General features: G+C 44.8%; 1 long non-coding RNA gene across 1 annotated transcript in view; it reads right to left on the bottom strand.

Moving 5' to 3' along the window:
• Positions 1–5,474: 5,474 nt before the first annotated feature.
• LOC146859290 (uncharacterized) overlaps positions 5,475–7,388 on the bottom strand; it is a 40,899-nt gene continuing 38,985 nt past the window's right edge. The window contains exon 3 of the long non-coding RNA XR_014979754.1: positions 5,475–6,013. This is a non-coding gene — a long non-coding RNA (uncharacterized LOC146859290). The remainder of the gene's footprint in view (positions 6,014–7,388) is intronic.

Below are 7,388 nucleotides of genomic sequence, written 5' to 3'. Positions count from 1 at the left end.
CGCCCACAATCTTGCTTCACAGCAGTACACATTCCACTCAGGGGCCCATGGAAGCCTCTCGCATATTGATTCTATCCTCCCCATGTCCCATTACCTCCTATATTTCAGCCACATCCACCACCTCGCCAGACGAGTTTCAGACCACTCCCCAGTTTGGGTGGTTTACGGTCGGCCTATTCAACCTCCGGTACCTAAAAGTACCTCTCATCCGAGCAGGCTTCTAAGAGGCAATGGAGAGATAGTTTGAGGAGAATGAGGGTTTGGTAGATGCGGTGCAAACCCTGTGGGAAGCCTAGAAGGTAGTAACAAAAGGTCAGGGCCTCTCACTTATAGTAGAATATACTAAAGAGAAAAGGGCCCGTCTAAAGACACTAGAGTGGGAGACTCTAGAGATGGAGTCCAAGCTTACTGATACTTCACAAGAGAATCTGCACCATAGTTTGATTTTGAAATAGGAAAAATATAGAGATAGCCACCACGCAACATAGCATTACCTCTATTAGGTGAGAGATATAGCAGGGAAATGTTTGGCCTGGCTTGACAAAAAGGAAAGAGCTAGACACTGGGTCCTTTACATAATGACAGAGGGAGGGGAACGGGTGAGGGATAAGCAGAGAGTGGCAAATGCCTACGTGGCCTACTGCTCATCTCTACTCCAAGGCGGATACTGCCATGGCTGCCAAATACCATGAGCTGTTGGCTGAATTCCAACTTCCAGGACTCTCACAGTCGGGCAGAGCCCTCCTGGAACAGGAGCTTACAGAAGAGGTGGTGGTGCAGGGGGTCCATGACCTAACCCCTGGCAAAGAAGTGGGCTCTAATGGCCTGTCAATCAAGATTTACAAGCTCACGGCCCCAAGGTCACCCCTCATCTTCTGCATATGTTCAAGGAAAGTCGCAAGACAGGCCTGCTGCCCAGAGATGGTAGATTAGCCAACATTGTAGTCATTCATAAAGAGGGAAAACCACCTGAGGTCTGTGCCTCATAGGCTAATTTTGCTACTGAGCGCAGTGGTGTAGTTTCTGATTAAACTGCTGGCCTCTCGACTGGTAAGGATGGTGAGGACATTGGTCCACCTGGACCAGTCTGGCTGTATCCAGGACAAAATACCTCCCTCAACCTGCGACATCTGCATGGTGTGTTGGGATGTCCTGTGGAGATTCCTGAAGATGCCCTTGTGCTCTCATTTGATTCACAAATGGCTTTCAATATGATCAAGCATGAATGGCTTTCAATATGATCGAGTGGACTTACATGCTTGTGGTCTTGGCCAAGTTGGGATTTGGGTCGCACTTCACGACATGGGTGCACTTCCTTTACACAACTCCCCCCAGCTCAGGTGACAATAAACTGAGGCACGTACTCTGTCTTTCGTCTTCAGCGTGGCAGACGACTGGAATTTGCATAACTAGCATAATGTGAACTGCTGAAATCACACAAATAACGCCTGCTATATTTACATTCAACCCAGGCATACAAATTAGTTCATTAAAGAACATAGTGCATGATCTCCCCTGTAATATTTATGGACCCAAACCCCGATGCCTGGAACAGCACCTGGTGGACCCCCACCCTTGGAAGAACAAACACCCCCACCGACCACGCACGCAACCTTGAAATCATCCTGGACTCTGAGCTGAAAATGGACCCCCAGATTAACTCCGTCGCATCCTCCTGCTTCCACACCCTGCGCATCCTACGTAAGACCTTCAAATGGATCCCCCTCGAGCACAGAAAGACCGTCACTCATGCCCTTGTCACCAGCAGACTCGACTACGGCAACGCACTCTACACCTGTATAAAATAAACCTCACCCGCAAGCTACAAAATATCCAAAACGCCGCCGCAATACTGTTCCTCAACCTGCCAAGACACTGTCATATATCCCAGCACCTGCGCACACTCTACTGGCTCTCCATCAAGACTAGAATCCCCTTCAAGATTCTCACCCACACACACACCGGACACCCTTCACGACACCGGACCAGCATACCTGGACAGCCGACTCAAATTCCACGCACCTGAAAGAACCCTACGATCAGCCCAGCTCTCCTACACCGTGGTCCCCCGCACCAGAAAGACCAGGTCAGGAGGCCGCTCCTTCTCCTTCCTCACAGCCAGAGCCTGGAAGGCCCTACCGCTCCACCTCAGGCAGACAACATAATTCCCCATCTTCACGAGAAGCCTCAAGACCTGGCTCTTTGACAGACCCGCTCCTTGATGGACTGGAACCTGCACCCACACCTGATTGATTGATTGATTAATATTAACCCTGGTTCTGAAGCCACTGGCAGCCTGGTTTAGAGGTGATCCCCTGATCCGGGGACTGAAATGGTCAGAGGGCTGGGAGGATAGAATCTCCCTTTATGCCGATGACATCTTATTATGTGTTTCAAGCCTGATCCCCACCCATGACCGAATAATGCACGTCCTCACCCTGTTCCGTTGGTACTCAGGTTATACCATCAATTGAAGCAAGTCCCTGATTTATCTCCTACATGGGAATGCACCTCACCTGCCCTGAGACTGTGCGGTTGGTATCACTGGGGATGGGTTACCTTACCTTGGTGTGTACATCACTGCAGATCCTGGGGTCTTCCTTACACAAAATGTAAGGCCTCCACTAGTGTCCCCGGAGAGATGTCTGAGACTGGAGAGCCCTCCCTCTCTCGCTCTTGGTGAAAGTCACCCTATTCAAAATGATGGCTCTGCCCCGCTTTCTCTTCATCCTTCAGAATATACCAAACAGTTCCGGCGTCCTACTTTCAAGCGGTCGCAAGTGAAACCCATACATTGCTCTGGAATAGGGGACCTGTGCGGATTGCCATTAAAAAACTGACAAGGAACTGGTATGAGGGAGACATTGCTATCCCTGAAAACACAGAAATATTATCGGGTGGCACATCATGTTATTAATCATTGGCACCATCTCCTAGAGGAGGAACCACCTTACCACATGGATAGGTAGGTCATGTGACCACAAAGCCACCATAGGGCCATCTATGGAGGGCAGTGCGCTGCATCCTTCCCGTGCCCAACAGCAGTCAAACTCACCCTTTGGCATGCAACACTGAACGACCTGGGGTGGCGGGATAAACTTACACAGGTCCCTCCGCTATGGGACACTGCCTGACTTGGCACATAGGGGACACAAGGGGCTTCGACAACTGGGAATTGATTGTTTACCCCAGGGTGGGGGACCTGTGGATAAAAGAAGGGGTGATCCCATTTGCGGAACTGCAAAGTGAATATCAGCTGACACCCACTGAGACCTACAGGTACCTACAAATACGGCATGTGTTGCAAAGGCGTTGCCAAATAGGAGGACCTCCCCGAATCTTCCCCACGTTTGGACAGATTACTGGATGACTACATGCCCAAAAAGGCAAGCTCCCTTACCTACGATAAAATCTTTAATAACACACCTGATGCTTTCATTAAACTGGGAAAAGATGACGAGTGGACTGAAGCATTGGCATTCCCCAGGAGGTGACTGTCAGGTCCTGATGCCACCTGGTGCAGATAAAATGTTTGCATGGATTCTATTATGTACATACCACTATGGTAAAAATGTGCAGGGCTGCAACTCCGCTGTACCTTCGGCATTGTGGTCAAGTGGGTACGTTTTTCCATATGCTATGGAGCTTCCCCACAATTCAGGTGTATTGGGAGTCAGTCGTTCACTGTCTGAATAGTGTGAATGGTGGAAGCATGGTGGCCTCAGCCAAGTGGTGCCTCCTGAATGTCTGGGGGGACTACTGGCCTAACCCATATGCACCAGATCTGGATGACATTGGGATTAATGGTGGGCAAGTACAATGTTGCATAGATGTGCAGTATTGAGTCTTCACCGCAAGTGAGTAAGTGGAAGAGTATCATGGACTAGTACATGCTGGCAGAGCGGGTGACCTATGAGGGTTGGGAGTGTCCTAATAAATGGGCAAACATTGGGGGAAATGGAGCGAATACCGGAGTGGACTGTCTGCCCCTATAGTGAGTCCTGAACTTGATGATTTGTGCTTGGGGCGCCCAACCTCCTGGATCGTTCATTGAATTGTTGACGGGGGAGGCAGAACAGGGGATTTCTTATGAGTGATGGAATTGTACATCTTTATTGCCGTATCATGATGCTACAGTGTATGATACTTTGTGTTCTTGTTTTTTGTGTTTCTTTTGCAATAAAAAGATCTTTAACAAAACATTTAGGGATGCATCCACCAACACACAGTTGATTAAAATCTACTCTCTAAGAACAACTGCATCTCTCACTATAAAACACACTCCTCTAAACACTCAAACCATTCCTTACTCGCAGCATATCTACATCTTCTGTGTTTTTTAAATGTCTTAATGAGTTAAATATCATGGTGGATAAGATAATTAGGGTTAAGTCCCAGTTGTTTGCAACACTGATCAAGGCAATTACCATGAGCCTGATAAGGCAATTTTGGGCCAGAATCCTGAAGAAGGTGAATTATGTCTGCAATACCAGATCCTCACAAAAGAACACCTCTCAGTGGTGTAAGACTTGTGGGGTAGAGCGAGTCTGGCCTCTCGGTTCCAGGGGACTGGACTCCAACAAGAGTCTAGGGAAACTGTTGATGGAGCTTCCAGGCCCCTTAACCTGAAGCCCTGAGAGGAGAAAGTGTTATCCATATTCCATTCTAAAGGTGCTGTGTAAATTGTATGCAGAATGCAGCCTGGTAAGTACCAACACTAAATCTCACACAATATCTAATTTACATTCTCACACCCATAATCCCAAACACAAATCTCTACAATATTGCTTAGCTATTCACACAAGTATGCCAACTGATGTTTGGCACAACTCCCTTGATTCTCTATGTATTCCTAACTCACATAAACTCACTCTGGCCCCGCATTCCCAATTGCACAACTCATATAGGAAACAATCACACACTGCATGTGTATATACAACTATCAAGCTACTTATAATAGTGTTAACTCCATCCATTCTTATCAGATTCACATTACACATACTTTTCTCTTGGTCTGATAAAATGTAAAATAAATAATTTGAGCTAGTACAAGTTTGAGCAGATGAATCTTTGACAACCGGACTACAATGTTCCAGTTCTGGAAATTGCATATCACTGCATTATTTATTTTTATTCCTATACAAATAAGTATGCTTTTAATGATGAGGAATGTAAAAATGAAGTCAAAATGTAGTTTAGCCATTTTGTTTAATAAGTCACCCTTTAACTTTACACATATTATCATCACAACATTGAGTAGATTGTTCCTTGAAAGGACTCCTTGTGTTTCTGTTGGAGCAACACGCACATATCCATGGCCTCATCTAAGTAGAAGTGGAAATGGAGTAGGACACATTAGAATTGCTTCAAAATGGCCTGTGACTGCTGGCCGGAGTGGTTCAGCTGCCTACCTCAGCTGTGACTTTTATGGATTATACCTTCAATGTTGAAATCATATTGTGCTGTATGTCCTCACCAACTTCATAGGATTGTTCAATATTACAAATAAAAGCTTACATGTTTTTGAAAGACTCTCTTTCACACAGTATTTCTACGGCATAGTACGATGGAACCAGGGCACAGGAGAGCCACACAATCACAGGTTTGATAGCTCATACACACTAGCCCAGCCCTAAACTGTGAAAACACGAGTAACCACATTCACTCTTTATCAATCTTACTTAACATTTTGTTGTATAATATGAAGGAAAAAGAGTGTATGGAACATCAATTTGATCAGCAGTGTGAAAGAAACTGAAGATTAGTTTGATATTATGAACATGAATAAAGTTCTAAAAATGTGTATAAAATTAAAATAGGTATAAAACTAAAATTAGTGTAAACTATCACTGTCTTAAAAATAAGATTGTGTTTTACATGATGAAGCAACACGATCCCAGTCATCGGCCTCAACAGCATTGTCCACTCTGCCTCAGGACAGGCAGGTGACTTTGTCATGAATGTAACGGATCTCCTGTACCCCTCAGTTCAAATGTTTTATATCCTATGACACCTGTAATAAAGCAGACGAGACTTATGTTACATTTTTGATGGAGTTACCTGTCCGCCGAAATTCCACATCAAACCCAGGGTGGCCCTTACAATTAACTGTATAGATGTTACACACAGTTTGTGATCGGATTATAATTGGGGATACCTAGGGAGTTGGGCTTCACATGAAATTAGTAGGGTTGAGCAAAAGGTGCATAATTAGCTTTTCCGTTAATACTCAAAATTAGGTCAAAAGTATGTGAAATTACATGTAATTACTAACCTTGGGCAATCAACTCCACTCCACTAGCGGAGGCTGCGGAGATTTGTTAACTACGCATTACATTGAAAACACAGAATTGATGCAATGATTCCGATTCCGCCACGTAGCAGAGTTAGCTGCTGCACCCACAATATATATATATATATATAACAACTTTACCTTTACATGCTAACAAGCATATAACCAATTCCCAAAAGTGAACTCTGAAAAATACCACGCAATAAGAGAGGTGATTTTGGGGTCACCCCTAACCTAGGGGGAAGGCAAGCAGATGCCTTGAACACAAAGAGCATATCATGCTGAACGATTCGGTGGTGGTTCCATCCGCCTAGGACCACCCCAAGCAAAGTTATTCCAAAAATACAATACCAACCAAAGACTGTTTGTTATGTTTTCCTTTTCGCTTTTGTTTGATGACTATATGTATTTTAGCATGTAAAAATAATTATTTGAAGTTTTACTGAAAATATGTGAGATTTCTGTTTTGTTAATGGGGTCCCTGTGGCATCCCCCCTCCCCCCCCCTCCCTTCTCAGTTGACAGAGGTGGAGAGCTTTTCTTTCTTCCTGGGTAATGTTATCAAAAATCTTTTAGGTGTTGATTCCTTGATGAGTTTGTTGTTGGATAAAATGTATGTATCAAGAACAGGATTTGTACCACATTGAGGAGTCCATGATTTGGGATGGCAGAACTTCTTGAATGGATCTGGAAGGTAGCTTTGCAGACCAACATTAGAATTATTGTAAAAGCATTTTGCAATTCCGCATCTTCACTTAAAGGTTTTTAGGTCTCTCATCGGGTTGGCCATATTATGGTCCTGAGGTACAGCACAGAAATAGGGGCCTTTGCTCGAGAGGTTCAATTCATCTAGTGATAAGAGCCCTCCAGTTAAGTCAATAACTGGGTCTGATGTCTGGAAGGGTTGTAGCTGGCTGATACTATGCATTCTTTTTTGTCTTATAAACCTTTGTATACTGGTTACTCACAGGGCTTACACTGACAAGAAAATCTCCAAAAACAGCAACTGGGAGACTATCTTTATTTGTCGACCTGCACCTCTAGCCCATTGTACAGGAATTTGCATCATTTTTTAAAGATACCAGTCACTTCCTTCA

This window comes from Triturus cristatus, chromosome 3_2 (genome assembly GCF_964204655.1).
Source record: "Triturus cristatus chromosome 3_2, aTriCri1.1, whole genome shotgun sequence".
Classification (NCBI taxonomy): domain Eukaryota; kingdom Metazoa; phylum Chordata; class Amphibia; order Caudata; family Salamandridae; genus Triturus; species Triturus cristatus.
The sequence above is the reverse complement of the archived record's forward strand: the minus strand, read 5'-3'. Positions and strand labels throughout refer to the sequence as shown.